General features: G+C 36.4%; 1 pseudogene; it reads left to right on the top strand.

Moving 5' to 3' along the window:
• Window positions 1–12,531: 12,531 nt before the first annotated feature.
• On the top strand, window positions 12,532–13,999 carry LOC149551336 (elongation factor 2 pseudogene; annotated as a pseudogene).
• The last annotated feature ends 751 nt before the right edge of the window (window positions 14,000–14,750 follow it).

The following is a 14,750-nucleotide window of genomic DNA, read 5'->3' as shown; positions in this document are numbered from 1 at the left end:
TTGTTTAGGGTGGGAAGAGATAGAATAAAACCCTAGTTATGATATAAGTTTTTTAAAACCCTTCTTTTCATTCTAATCCTTCCATTTGGGTCTTTTCTTTGCAGCATGAGTTAACCCCTATTATTTCTTTGGTCTTACCTTATCTATGGTTACATCATGTTTGGTTTGTGTTTTTAATTGTGTTTATTTAACCCAAGAGACTAGATTTTTTCTCAACTATTTGATTCATATCAAATCAATGGATCTCGCTTTTTGACTATTACAAGTTGTATCTCCTTTATTTTTGTGACAACACAAACTTTTGACACCTGTCTAGTGGGACCAAAGAAATACAACAACCCTCACAACCAATCCCAACCTTCAACTACTATTAAAATTAACACTTCTCACTTTGTCATTCTAAAAAATTGTGCATACTTTAAAAACTATGAAAAAGTGACTTATTGACAAATGGACACGGTGGGACCAAGAAAAGACTCTTAGAATGTCTCATCATCATAGGCTAGTTGTCATGCCTTGATTAGTTTGCAACTCAAGCCAAGTGTATTTTCTAGTGACTTCTTGATTATTGATAAAATTAAAGATCAATAGATTTTGTGTTCTCTCTATTTGGAGGTGGCCAAATTTAAAGAAATGTGAGAATATGAGAGACTACCATGTGTTCCTATGGGTCCCAAAAGGAAGAAGAAATATGAAAAAAAAATAGTTGTTGATCACAAACAAGATCAATGATCATTGTATTGTCATGATTTTGTGTTGCATGATATTTAAAGTTTGTGACAAAGTGAGGTTTTGACATTTTCCTCAATGGGACCACCTAAGTACAATAATATTAGTATATAACATTAGTCATCAGATGTAAGTCAAATCTACGGTAGTCACTAAATTGCTAAAAGGAAGTGGAAGGTATTTAACAAAAGTGATTATGTGACATGATGACACATGGATATGGTGGCACCAAGTGGCTCATAATTTTAAAAGAAATAATGTCATCATAAAATAAAAGGTGGCACGTCATGATTCATTATTCATTTTCTTTATGTATTATTCAAATATTGTTCCCAGTCATTGATTAAAATCAAGATCAACGATTTTTGTTATCTCTCTATGAAAAGATGATCAATCTTTAAGTCTTGTAACATAGCAAGAAATTGCCACGTGTCTTTCATAGGATAGGCTTTTCATGTCTCAACAAGTAGAATCTTAATTGCCTATTGTGCAAAAAATCAATGATTGTTGCATAATCACAAAAGAAAAATGAAGGGTTTTAAACCAAAGCAAGAAAGTGATAAGGTGAAATGTGTCACTAGTGAACCCACTTTGTAAAGAAATACCAAAAGAGCTACAAATTTTTCCTGATCGTGTGATGCATAGGTGATCAAGGGTTGTCACTATATTTCTATTTTAAGATGTACAAGTTCTAAAGAAAGTGAAAAAGTGAGGAATTTCCACATGTCCTACCAATGAAAAGATGACTCAGTATCAGTTTTAAATTACAACTGCTAGATTTTTTTTAGATTAATGACCAATTTTCAAATTCTATTGTGTTGCATGCATAATTTTTCTATTGAAGACATTAATGGTGAATTAAGACACCCCTTGTTTGAATGATTTTAGCATAAAGTGTGTAGTCTATTCCGCATTTGGCATAATGCAATATAGAGAAAACAGAGCTTAAATTTTTGAGTTTTTAGATTGCAAATTAGTTGTGACTAAGATGGTGTTTTTTGTAATCAAAACTGTGTAAGGAGCACTGGTATGTACTTGAATATAGTTTTTGAAGATGTTTTGGTAAACTTTTTAAGTTCATAAAAAAATTTCCTTGAAGAGATTTCTTTGGAAAAATAGACTATCAACACAAGAACATCCATGATGATTTTCTCATACAACTACCCACCTCTACAAATGAAACTAGTAAAGGGAGGGAATTGGTCTTGAAAAGACCTAGGTTGAAAATTGAGGAAGGTTTTTATGATAAAAGTAATTGGATAAGAGATGTACAGGCATCTAATGGTGGGTTATAATTTTTTAAAAGATGGTTTTCGTAGAGAAACCATGATACACTGCTTAGTGACATATGAGAGTTTTTTGTTGAAATTGGTTGTGCCAAGCATTTCTATGGTTTTTGACTTATTTTTTGCAATGGCCAAGAGATATGATGCTACATTGCGGATGGTAAAAACCCACTTTAGGGATAATTTGTTCAAGGTCACAATAGAAGAGATCATAGATTATTTATGTTGAACCCCAAAACCAATCTGCATGAGACAATTGACTTTGATGATTTGTAGGCTGAGTATGATGCACAAATGGTATACCTACGAGGAGGGCCAATACAAGAGAATTTTGAATAAGGTAGGAAATTTGACATTGGTAACACCCTCTATCCCTAAGCCCCTTTTAAATAAATATTTCAACCCTTGGGCACATGCTTTATATATTTCCCTCTATAAAATGTTTGGCATGGATGAAAAAGAACATTTCCTAGCACCCCTAGTTTTCTTGATGGCCCAAATATTGCAATATGGAATGAGCTCAAAATTTGATTTTCCTTCCCATTTAGCCAAGGAGATACACAATGGTTTCATTGGCATCACCAAGGGTAAAGTTAAAAAACCTTTTGGTTGGTACTCTTTCCTCATGTACATGTGTTTGTTAAAAGGTGTATCTGTCATTGGGAAAGACATAAAATTGGAATGAGAGAGAGATGGGGAGAAGATACCATTCCAATTATGGATTCTGAATATGATTTGGGAAGTTACTAATAGTTTTTTCTAGTTTGACCAATATTTTGCATCCAAGATGAGGATGTTATTAGTCCAAGATAACCCTAGAAGACCTAATCCTTTGTTGGAACTGATCAGGCCTAGAGATCATGGTAAAGATTTTAAGGTCAGTCATAATTGGGGAGACATCATACTTTATTCTATCTCTATTCTTTTTAGAATGTATGGTTTTCAAGGGAAGCCACATGTCATGCCCTACCAAGTACCCTTAAAGGTAGGAATTGCTGAAATTTTGTAGCAAATTACAAAGTTTCAAGAGAGAGAATTGGTGGGAAGATTGAGAGGGACAATTTTTCCAAGCTTCATAGTCGCCCACCATTTTGTGATAACCAAGGGAGGATGAAGACACCTAGGTTCTCACTTTATAGATCTAGAGGGATTTTATGAAATGTTTAAGGAAAGAACTAAGGCTAAATCTTATAATCATATGTTTTACTATTCCAATGATATAATCAGAAATGATTTTTCTTTACAAGAATAGGAAGTAAATAATGAAAAATGGAAGGAGGTATTCGATAAGGACATATCCAAAAATTGAATGATAAGAATGGGGTATTAATAAAGACAAATCTGGATCAAGTCAAGGAGGTGGAAACAAGAATGGTGAGTAATTTTTTTAGTAGTCTAGGACAACACACCCTGCAAAGAATGTCCAGATATGTAGTTGCAAAAAATGAAGGATCACATCCAGTGCTAGTTTATCAGAGATAGAATTTAGAAATCCCACCTTCAAAATCAAGAACTTAGAAGCAAAAGTTGGAAGTGGGATCATCATCAAGGATGGAGGAATAGTCACCCTCTAAGACCCTCATACACTTTGATAATGAGGATTCTTTAACAGAGAAACTAAAACAAATGGGAGGCCAAGATGATGTTTTGATAACAACATCAAAAAAAAATGAGGGGTTGCCTCAAGAAGCATTTATGCCACTATGGGACATTACAATGGAAGATTATAAGGGGAAAGAGATGGATCTTGTTGTGGAACATGCTACAAAGAAGTTTGTGTTTGATGATGAATTTGTTAAATCTAGGGCTTTCACTCAATTTTTTGTAGAGTAATATTTCTAATTTTGAGGAAAAATGTAAGAAGATAAAGGCAAAGAAACCTAACAGACATGACCCTTGGATTGAAGGATAAATTAAGGCTGAATTGGTGCATAATTTTGATCAGATAACCTCTGAAGGGGAAGATAGTTACTCAAGGATGACAGTATTTTTATATTTCTTGAATGGGACATTGCTAATGCAATATTTTTTAATTCCATTAGAAAAGAAAAGGATACCAAATTTAATACAAGGAAGAAGTCAAGGAATCCCATAATGGGGTAAAATATATTGAGGATCACAAAAAATTGGTTATGTGGTCAATTTAGAAAAAACTATGAATCTAGACTTCAGGAAATTCTAGATGCAAAAAATACAAGATGTCTGGTGGTATATAGATTAGTAGACATGGACAGTGAAAAAATTACACTCGTGAATAAGGAGGTGGCTGATTTCAATATAGTAGTTACCAGAAAGGATAAACAAAAGTTTATTGAGTTAAACACTAAGTTTGAAAAGGTATTAGAGGCCTATGATGAAACAGGAAGGAAGATAAATTAAATGGATAAGATTATTTCAAATTTGCAAAAATTAACAAGGAAAGAGGACAATGGAGGGAGGGTCTAGCCATCTCATGATTGCAACCTCCCCTGCTCCACCTCCTCTCACCAAGCCTATTATTTATATCCTAGATACACCTCAACATCAATAGCACTATAATGCAGGTGAGTTAAATGAAGAAAGAAATGAATTTAGGGCAACTCAAGTAGAGTTGTGATTGCAATATGAAGATAGAGTCAGGGATACAATATTGTTTCTAGTTGATAGAATAAATTGGCCCTTATTCCATTGGGAAATGTGAAATGTAACAATAATTTGGAGTGAGCTTGAGAATAATAAAGGTGCCTTAAGAAAAATGAATCAGTAGAAAAGATGATATCACTACCTTATGTACCATTATTATTGATAAGGTTGATGATTAGATTGAAAGGACATATGATCAAGCTAATGAATTGTTAGACCTTGATCTTAAGAGGGAAGTAATACACAAAAGGATGAGAATGTACTTTTCCAAGTATCTTAGTAGAATCTTTAATATTTTTCCTCATGTGCTAAAAGACCTTGCTAACATTAAAGATAAAGAGGAATGGGAAAATGAATTAAAATAAATAATGAGTGAAAGGATGAATGCTATTGTTAACAAAGAAAATTATATCTAGTTTGCTATGACTATTAAAGAAGTAGTAAATTTCTAGATATTCTTTGATTATTTCCACCAATATTTTGAGGAGATAAAGAAGCTTGGAAATGATATTTTGAAAATAGAGAAAGAAATCTTTAATTTCAACTGGCCAGATGATACAATTTTCTATAAGTGGATGGTAGAATATTCTTTTGCTTCAAAGCTTTTACAGATCACATCAGAGATAAAATCAATGGACAAATCCATGGACACTTAATAGAAAGAGGTGATTAAAAAAGGTATTCAGGTATCAATGGAAGAGATAAAAGCGTTAGTCCCAAGGACAACATAGGATATTAAAGGTAACACACCAAAAGTGGTTAAGGATGGGGACATCCAATCAAAAACTAAAGAAGCTAGGGAATCATATAAAAGAAAAAAGGAGGAGGAAAAGGTTGCCCCACCATCTAAAGGGGAGAAAAGGGATGAAATAATGTCACCAGAAATGGTTGAGAAACAAGAAATAGACACAAAAAAAAGAAGCCCCTACCCCACTATGAAACATTTGATGAGAAACTACTTTGTTGTCAAGCAAAAAATGCCACAAATGTTTTTTTTTTTTTTCATTCTATGAGGATGGTGACATTTTGTCTTTGGTGTAACCATTTTGTCAAAAGGATACTATGATTTTCCCTCTATTCCTAAAGCTTATTACAACTCATGACATATAAATGAGTTCCCAAAGCTAGAGAAAGGGTCTGAGAATCATTTTAGTTGAACTAGTTTTGTTCATTTTTTGAGTTGCTCCATGTATACTACATAGTGATTTTCCAAATTTAAAATGAAAACATGGTTAACAGTATTGAGTCTAGTTGAGCATCTTTTTTGGAATTTGACATTGAATTGTATATTTTCAAGGAAGATAATACAAATGCATAATTAGAATGGTTATTCAATCTAAATCTTGTCTCTTCTTTATAACCTTTATTTTATGAGATTTAATAGAAATTTTGGTTGAGTCCCAGTTATGACTATTTTTTTGGAATTATATTTTAGTTTATGTTTTGATAATAATCCAATCAATTATGTAAATGCTTAATGTGGATTGGAGAATTGCTAGTTATCATAAGAAGATTTTGATGAGAATGAGATTTCTAATTGAGTATTGATTTGTTTACACAAAGTGTAGAGATAGATTTGATAGTACATGTCAAGTTTTTTTGAAATAGTAGCCCAATGGATAAGGCACTGGTCATCATCAAAATTGATATAGCTAGGAAGTTTTATATGGTCAATCTTGTAATAATTCAAATCTTTTAAAGTTCCTTTGTTGAAGATCTAAAAGCAAGCTTGTACTTGATTCATTGAGTCTTAGGGTTTGATGGACTAGCTATTTGTCATTCCTTTGATAATCCTATAATTAACATATGTTATATTGGAATTCATATTGAGATATGAAAATTGGAGAGAGAAAGTGAATTCCTAGGTAAACCCACCTAAAATTTGTAATGTTCAAAGTAGACAAGACATTGCAGTGTCTTGTGAGTTAGTCCTCTCATTTTTTTTCCACAGAATACTTATCATGGTTTTTTAGCTAACTCCTAGGTAGTCTCTACTTTTAAAAGGTTGTTAAAATCCTAGCAAATTAGAATCCAACACTTGGAGCCCTATTTTCTCATCAACATCTAACACCATTTCAATTTTTGGCTTCTTGGATTTAGGAGTTTTTCCAAGGCACTTTCTCACCATATCTTCTATTGGAAGGGTTGAAGGAACTTTTGGGACTCAAAATTGAAGCCGTGATTATGAGTACCATTGAAAAAAATCAAGCCCTTTAAGTGCCTTTTAATGCATGTGTACCTGGCTATCCTTTTGAGGCCTAAAAGGTGTTTAATGTTTCTAGCACCTTTCATTCAATATATCCACTTGTCCCATAAAGATAAATTACCATTCCAAGTCATTTTGTGAAGTTCCATTTTGAGCAATGTCCAAATTTGCATTTTTGCCTATGTTAAACAACAACAGGAAGCGTTGTTTGCAATTGAATATCTCAAACCCAGTTATGTTTCATGAATCGCCACTTTGGGATTGTTTAGTGTCCATACCAAAGAGCCTATGTTTCATATTTTGAGTCATTTTGATATGTTTTGACTAGGTTTTGACCCCCACAAATTCGATTATTTATTGTTTTCATGTTGATGCAAATTGTTCAGAATTCTAAGAGGCTTGTTTCATTTGTTATAATTTTGACCCAACTGTCCAAAATGAGAAAATTCCTTTTGTTTTGCATTCTAGAGGTTAGAGACTTTTATGTTTCAATTTTTAGCTTATAACAAATCTATTTGAATAGTTTTCAAATGCTATTCTAAAAGCAATTTTTAAAGTTTTACTGGTGTCACAAAGTGCAAATTGGTCGGTACCCCTATTCATGATGTCATATCTCTGAATCCATGATAGGTGAGATCAAATGGATCATATCATTGTGTTCTACTTTGAAATTTTTTTAAGTGTGCCAATCTGCAATTCTTGACAAATCTGTTTGCACACTTTCCCAGGTCCATTATTTTCGCAAAAATTACTTTGCTGCCAGTGTTTCCAGTCTACAAATTGGAATAGCCCACTTTGACCACTTGCCAAATTTTCCTTGTTATTCATCATGAGCCCTAATGAAAGATTTATATTGTCCTTATGACAGTGAACCAATGCGCCAATTTTTGTTTCCCCAAGTGTCAGTTTGCCCTATTTTCAGAGCCAAATCTGAACGTGTTTTCTAGTTTTCTAACATGTTTTATTGTAGGTAGTTATAAATGAGCAATTTTGACAATCAATATATTTTGATTGAGAATTCTTCATTAGACGAGATTCAACATGGTGCAAGAATGTGGAACAAAGAACTAGTATTGTTGATTTTAAAGCCTAGTCAGTTGTTTTTGTCAGTTTTTAAAGCCAGTCAAAGGAATTCCTGACACAAAATTGATATTTTACGGATAAGACATGAAATGAGTTTGAAATGGATGGTTCGGTGGTCAAATGGATTTTAGTCATTATCAGATGTTCATCAGCTTAATTTGACAATTCAGTCATTTTGAAATGGAAAAAAATTTAGTCAGCCCCACTTTAGGGCCCAACTGATTTCAATAGATTGCAAATATGTACTTTCTAGAAGGAGTTGTTAGAGTAAATAATTAATAATTAATTATTTATTCTATTACTTAAGCTTACTTAGGTTAATGCATATTTAGTATTTAATGCATGTAGTGGTTGTGTTGACAACTCGGGAGTTTTCTCCTTTTTTAGCATATTCCACTTTTTGAGGATATGTGTTGAGTTGTCATTTTTGTCCTCTACCTCCTTCCAGCTTGTTCTACAAGCTTCCACGAGGCCTTTTTAAACGGTCTCTCTCTCATTGTAAATCATTCCATTCACATTGCAATTTCATTTTCCTATTGTGAAATATTTGCTCTTGCTCTTTCGGTTTCTCTTCAGCAAGCTATTTGCATGTAGGTGATCTTGGCGACTGCGGAGTTGGATTTCATCAACTCCTACATGGTATCAGAGCCTCCCTGCTGCTTCTTGTTTGAAGGATTTTTGAAGCCGTGATTTGAAGTCACAAACCCTAATTTGTTTGTGCAATTTTTCTTCAAATCAGGGGTAGAGTGAATTTTTGGAGCACTTTCAGCCAAAACGGACATCACCATTGGATCCGGAAGGCCATTTACAGTCAAAATTCATATAAAACTTTTCATTTTTGGAGACAGAGCTCCGGAAGGCAAAATTTTTTTTACATCAGGAGCTTCCGTACGGATCGTACGGACACACGGCGATTTAAAAAATTTAAAAAAAAAAAAAAAAAAAAGGGGCGTAGGGCTACTCCACCGCGGCACCGCCCAGCGGCCACCGCAGGGCCGCCCCCGCCTACCTTTTTTAGCCTCCGCCACCGCCGTTTTCCCGTCATCCACAGCAAGTTTCCTGCAAATGCCGCCGCCTCCACTCTCCACAACCGCAGCGGAGCCTCCGCCACCGCCGCGGAAGCGTTAGCTCCACCAACGACAATCGCGCCGCCGGGTTTTCCTCCCGGGCGCCACCGCCACCGACGGATCTTCCTCCAACATCCTTTCTCGGCGGTGACATCACTTCTCGACTGGCGACGTCTTTTTCCGGTAATCGGATTTTTTTTTCCGGCGACTGGTTTGTGACGGGCATACGGCCGTCAATTTTATGCCCTTGTCTGTAATTTTCCAGCAAGTGTTTTTTGGAGCAGCAGTCGGTTTTTTGGCTATAACTTGAGCATACGGAGGTCTTTTTCCGATCCGAAAGAAGCGTCGGAAAGCTGACTCAGAGACGGAAACATTGGTGCTAGTTTCGCACAATTTTGAGTTCGTTTGAGCTTCCATTTTTGGTGTCAAAGTAGAGGATTTTTCTGCACAACAAATCCAAGTTCCTTTCTAGTTTTTTGCTTTCCTTAGTTGTTTTTTTTTGTGGTATTTGGGAGATATTTTTGTACGTTTGTGGGGGGGTGTCTTTCTTTTCTGTAATTTACTTCAGTTAAGACCCTTCTACTTCCGTCTTCTTCTTTCTCTCAATGGCGGATCCATCTATATCCCGTCTCACACCACACAACTACCACACATGGAAGGCACAAATGACTAGACTTCTAATGTCAAGAGGTCTATGGTCTTGTCTGGATGAGCATCAGCCTAATCTCCAATGACCTTATGAGATTCTACAGCACAGGAACAAGATGGATGAAGCCATGGGGCTTATTGCACTCAACATTTCAGACAGCTTGTTGTTTCACCTGGATGGTTTGACTACTCCACGGGCTTATTGGCTGAGATTTCAGGCTTTGTTTGGACAAGTGAATGAGTTCCGAGCACTTCAGTTGGATGCAGAATTAACTTCTTTGACACCTAATCACTTTCCCACCATTGAGGACTTCTTGATGAAGTTCAAATCTCTACGTACACTTTTGCAGGGATGTGGGAAGAACAAAACAGATGATGAGTGTATCTTTTTGGTACTCTCAAAGTTAAAGGGACAGTATCAGATCTTCTCTTCCACTTTCTACTCCACTATGGATGCCTTGGGTGATAGACATAGGATGCCTTCATTTGAGATATTTTGTAATCGGTTAACCCGTGAACAATCGAAGATTACTCAAATGGATTCACTTTCAAGTTCTCAGTCACAAGCATTGCTTTCCAAGGTTACACAGGAACAGAAGTTGAAGCAGCTATCAGATCCCTCTTCTACTAGTTCATCATCTTCTAACAAGAAGGAGAAAAAGAAGACCGCAACTCCTACCTGTTCCTATTGTGGGAAAGGATCTCATGATGAGGCACGTTGTTTTCAGAAGAGATGTGATGGCTATGAGAAACAGATTGCTGATTTGCACGCTCTCCTTTAGAAGAGCACTATTTCCTCTCCATCCTCTTCTACCTCACAAGGGTCTTCTTTTCAAGCTTCTTCCACCTCTTCAACATCTACATCAGATCTTGGAAAGGGTCATGCATTACAGGCTTCTATTGCATCTTCTTCACAGGTTCCTTGGATACTGGATTCAGGTGCTTCTCACCATATGACATCTTCTCAAGGTGTCTTCTCCACTCTTGAGGCTTCTCCTATTCCTCACATTCTCATGGGGAATAACACTGCATTACCAGTTTGTGGGAAAGGTTCAGTTCACATCCAAGATGGTATATTCAATGATGTATTGTATGTTCCATCTTTGTCTACCAACCTTCTCTCAATTTCTCAGATTACACGCAGTGGATCAGGGAAGACAGTTGAGTTCACTACTGATTCAGTCTTCATTCGAGATTGTGCTACAGGAAATCTTATTGCTACAGGGGCAGTTGATCCTTCCACTCATCTCTATACCTTCTCACACTTTGGTCCACCATCTCCTTCGCAGGAGCATCGTGTGGTGCAGTCAGGACACTTGAACCTTTGTATTGTTCCTGAGATCCCTATTTTGACTGCCACACCACAACCAGATGAGGGCTTTTCCTCTCTACAAGATTCTCCTTCCGCTCTACTTGATCTTCCAGCTTCATTTATTAAGACTCCAAGTACACTTGTTGCAGATACTTCAATGGACATTCATGACAATGTCATCACACCTACCTTGGGAATTCCCGTTTCGGTTCCTCATACATTCTCTTCTGGACATCAGCTAGGCTTTCCAATTGCTCCTCTTGCGCAGGGATTTCCTTGTTACGTGCCTTTGTTCCTTCCGAATTGGAGTTTCATTGGTTCGATCATTTCTACAGGAGCTCCATCATTATGGGGGGGGCTTGGTGTCTATTCTCATGGGGGGGCTGGTTGTACTTATGGTTTTGAGAGAGTCTCTTGAAACATTTCTGGCGGAAGTTGTCCTTGGGGGGATTGGTTGAGGCCTTCCTTCCTTCACTTCATGTTTTTTTTAGCATGTTGTTTTTACCTCTTTTTGGAGGAGGGTTTTTCCCACAGGGTTTTCCCTCTTTCTCCGTTTTACAGAGGTTGCATTGTACATGGGTACCTAACATGGCCTCGTTGCCGGGACCCATTATGCATTTCATCTTAGTTTTAGGAGCTTAAGGCATTCCCCTAAGTTGCACTTAAGGGGGGGTGTTAGAGTAAATAATTAATAATTAATTATTTATTCTATTACTTAAGCTTACTTAGGTTAATGCATATTTAGTATTTAATGCATGTAGTGGTTGTGTTGACAACTCGGGAGTTTTCTCCTTTTTTAGCATATTCCACTTTTTGAGGATATGTGTTGAGTTGTCATTTTTGTCCTCTACCTCCTTCCAGCTTGTTCTACAAGCTTCCATGAGGCCTTTTTAAATGGTCTCTCTCTCTTTGTAAATCATTCCATTCACATTGCAATTTCATTTTCCTATTGTGAAATATTTGCTCTTGCTCTTTCGGTTTCTCTTCAGCAAGCTATTTGCATGTAGGTGATCTTGGCGACTGCGGAGTTGGATTTCATCAACTCCTATAGGAGTGAGCTATTACAAATCAGAAATCAGGGAAAATCCAAGATTAATTCTTCAATCTTGATCACTTTAATGGAAAAAGTTAGAAATAAAAATCACAAATTCACAATTAAGATAATGATTAATCTCGAGTATATGAACCTGATTGGGAAGAGTTCAAAGGCAATGAATGTCCTCATCAATGCAAAGAATAGCTTCAAACAATGTCATGTTGTAGTTTATGATATGTCACTAAAATAATTGATTTCATAACTACTAATTACCTCAGGTGTTGCTTTAACCCAACATGGTAATGTGCTCAAGAATGATGGAACTTTAGTCCATCAAACATAACTTCCTATTTTAATTTTGTGAGTAAGAGAGCTCTATAATTAGAAAGAGAATAAATCCTATGGAATAGAATATCTTGGGGAATAGACTCATTGTATTATACAAGAATTGTAATGAAATTATAACGCAAAAGGAAAAGTAAATTTTTGACAGCGATAGGCATTCCCCTCCATTTTGGAACCTAGTCTAATGGAGTCATGCCATGGAAGGGGAAATGTTTGATGGAGAGGAGGCCTATCAAACTATATCAAGGGTCATTGAAATTGCAAATATGATCATTTCTACTTATGAAGACACCCTTCTTGGTGATGCTCAAGTTTATCTAGAGAAGGATATTGTTGTGTTCTCAACTGGCCTGCATGGATGGGCTTTTACATTGACAAATTTGTAAAAGATGTATGCTAAGAAGTTTTCGGTTGATAAATTGAAGATGATGGAGAGGTTGTGGAGTGAGAATTACTTTGACACAACCACAAGAAAATGGAACACCACAAACATGGGCTAAGGAAACTGCAAGAGAGGCTTTGTTCAGTTTATATATGAGCCAATAAGGTAGATTAAAATGGGTGTATGAATAATGAGAAGGATAAGTCATGGCCCATGTTGCAAAAGCTTGGGATTGCAATGAAAAATGAAGAGAGGGATTTAGTTGTGAAGGTCCTCATGAAGTGAGTTATGCAAAATTGGCTACCTGTAAGTAATGCCCTACTTGAAATGATGATTTTCCATTTGACATCCCCTTTCATGGCCAAAAGATACTGTGTGGAGAATTTGTATGAAGGGCCTTTGGATGATGTCTATGCCAAGGAAATTAGAGATTGTGACCATGATGGACCCTTGATGTTGTATATTTCCAAGATGATTCTAGTTTCTAACAAAGGGAGGTTCTTTTCCTTTGGCAGGGTCTTTGCAAAGGGTATAAAGGTTAGGATAATGTGCCCTAACTATGCACCTAGAGAGAAGAAGGATCTATATGTCAAGAGTGTTCAGAGGATTGTTACATGGATTGGAGAGAAGTAGGAGATAATAGATGATGTACCATGTAGAAACACTATGGCCATGGTACGGTTGGACTAGTGTATAACTAAGAATGCTACTCTAAAAAATTAGAAAGAGGTGGATGCCCATCCTATCAAAGCAATGAAGTTCTCTATCTCACTAGTTTATCATGTTGCAGTGTAGTGTAAGGTAACTTCTAATCTTCCAAAGCTTGTTAAAGACTTGAAACACTTGGCAAATTCAAACCCTATGGTTGTATGCACTATTGAAGAATCAGGGGAGCACATCATTGTAGGGGCAAAGGAGCTCCATTTTGAGACATGCCTCAAGGACTTGTAGGAGGACTTTATGGCTAGAGTTAAAATACTTACATCTGATCCCATTGTCTTATTTAGAGAAATAGTCCTAGACAAATCACACCATTTTGTGATGAACAAGTCTCCCAACAAGCACAACAAACTCTACTTTGATGCAAGGCCTATGGAATAAGGTCTTGTAGAGGTGATTGACAAGGGTCAAATTGGCCCAAGAGATGTTCCTAAGGTCAAGGGGAAGTGTTCAGTAAAGAGTTTGGATGGGATAAGGATCTAGCAAAGAAGATCTAGTGCTTTGGACCTAAGACAATTGGACCAAACATGGTAGTTGATACATGTAAAGGAGTTCTGACATGAAATAAGACCCACCTTCACTCCTGCACACAACAGTCTCTTGAATTTTAGAGTATGGCTTCTTGCTAAATCTAAGGGAGCACTGTTTGTTGTGCAGAATGATTCATTCTTAGCCACTGACCCTTGAAAAGTCACTTTCCTTCTTAGTTAAACATATAGGGATAGAAAACTGTTAATACCACAATGCAAATTGCAGAAGTATTGAATCGAGAGGAGCTCACATATGGGCAGTTGTCACAATGGTCAAATGAAGAAAATCACTGAGCAACCCAAGTGAATATCATGCACCCTTCTTATGCAAGCCCAACCATCGAGATAAAGATGTATAAAGAGTTTTGTCCAACATTAGCCCTATGATAGTTTCTTAAACCATTTATATTAAAAAGTACTCACCCTTTGAAATGTCTTAAGACACAAGCTTTTGACAAACAAGGAGGCAAAGTTCATGAGGCTCGTGGCCATGCTAGAGGAAGATGTAAATAAATTTTGAATAGAAATGCTACCAAAGAGATGATGTTAGCATGATGTGGGACCTACGAACCAACTACACATTGACAAGTGGCAAGAGGTGGACCAAGCATGATGAATCGGGCAATGACGTGGCATGAATCTTATAGAAGGTACAGGATGACGACACATGGGAAATCCACTAGTGGTCACTATGTCACAAAAGGAAAGTTGCAAGGAGGTTAACCATGTGACATGGTGACCAATAATGTTAGTGATGATGTGGATCCGTAGATGAATCAAAACC

The sequence above is a fragment of the Cupressus sempervirens genome, chromosome 6, assembly GCF_028749045.1.
Source record: "Cupressus sempervirens isolate cs-2001-9-10 chromosome 6, ASM2874904v1, whole genome shotgun sequence".
NCBI lineage: Eukaryota > Viridiplantae > Streptophyta > Pinopsida > Cupressales > Cupressaceae > Cupressus > Cupressus sempervirens.
This window is presented reverse-complemented; position numbering and strand designations above follow the sequence as displayed.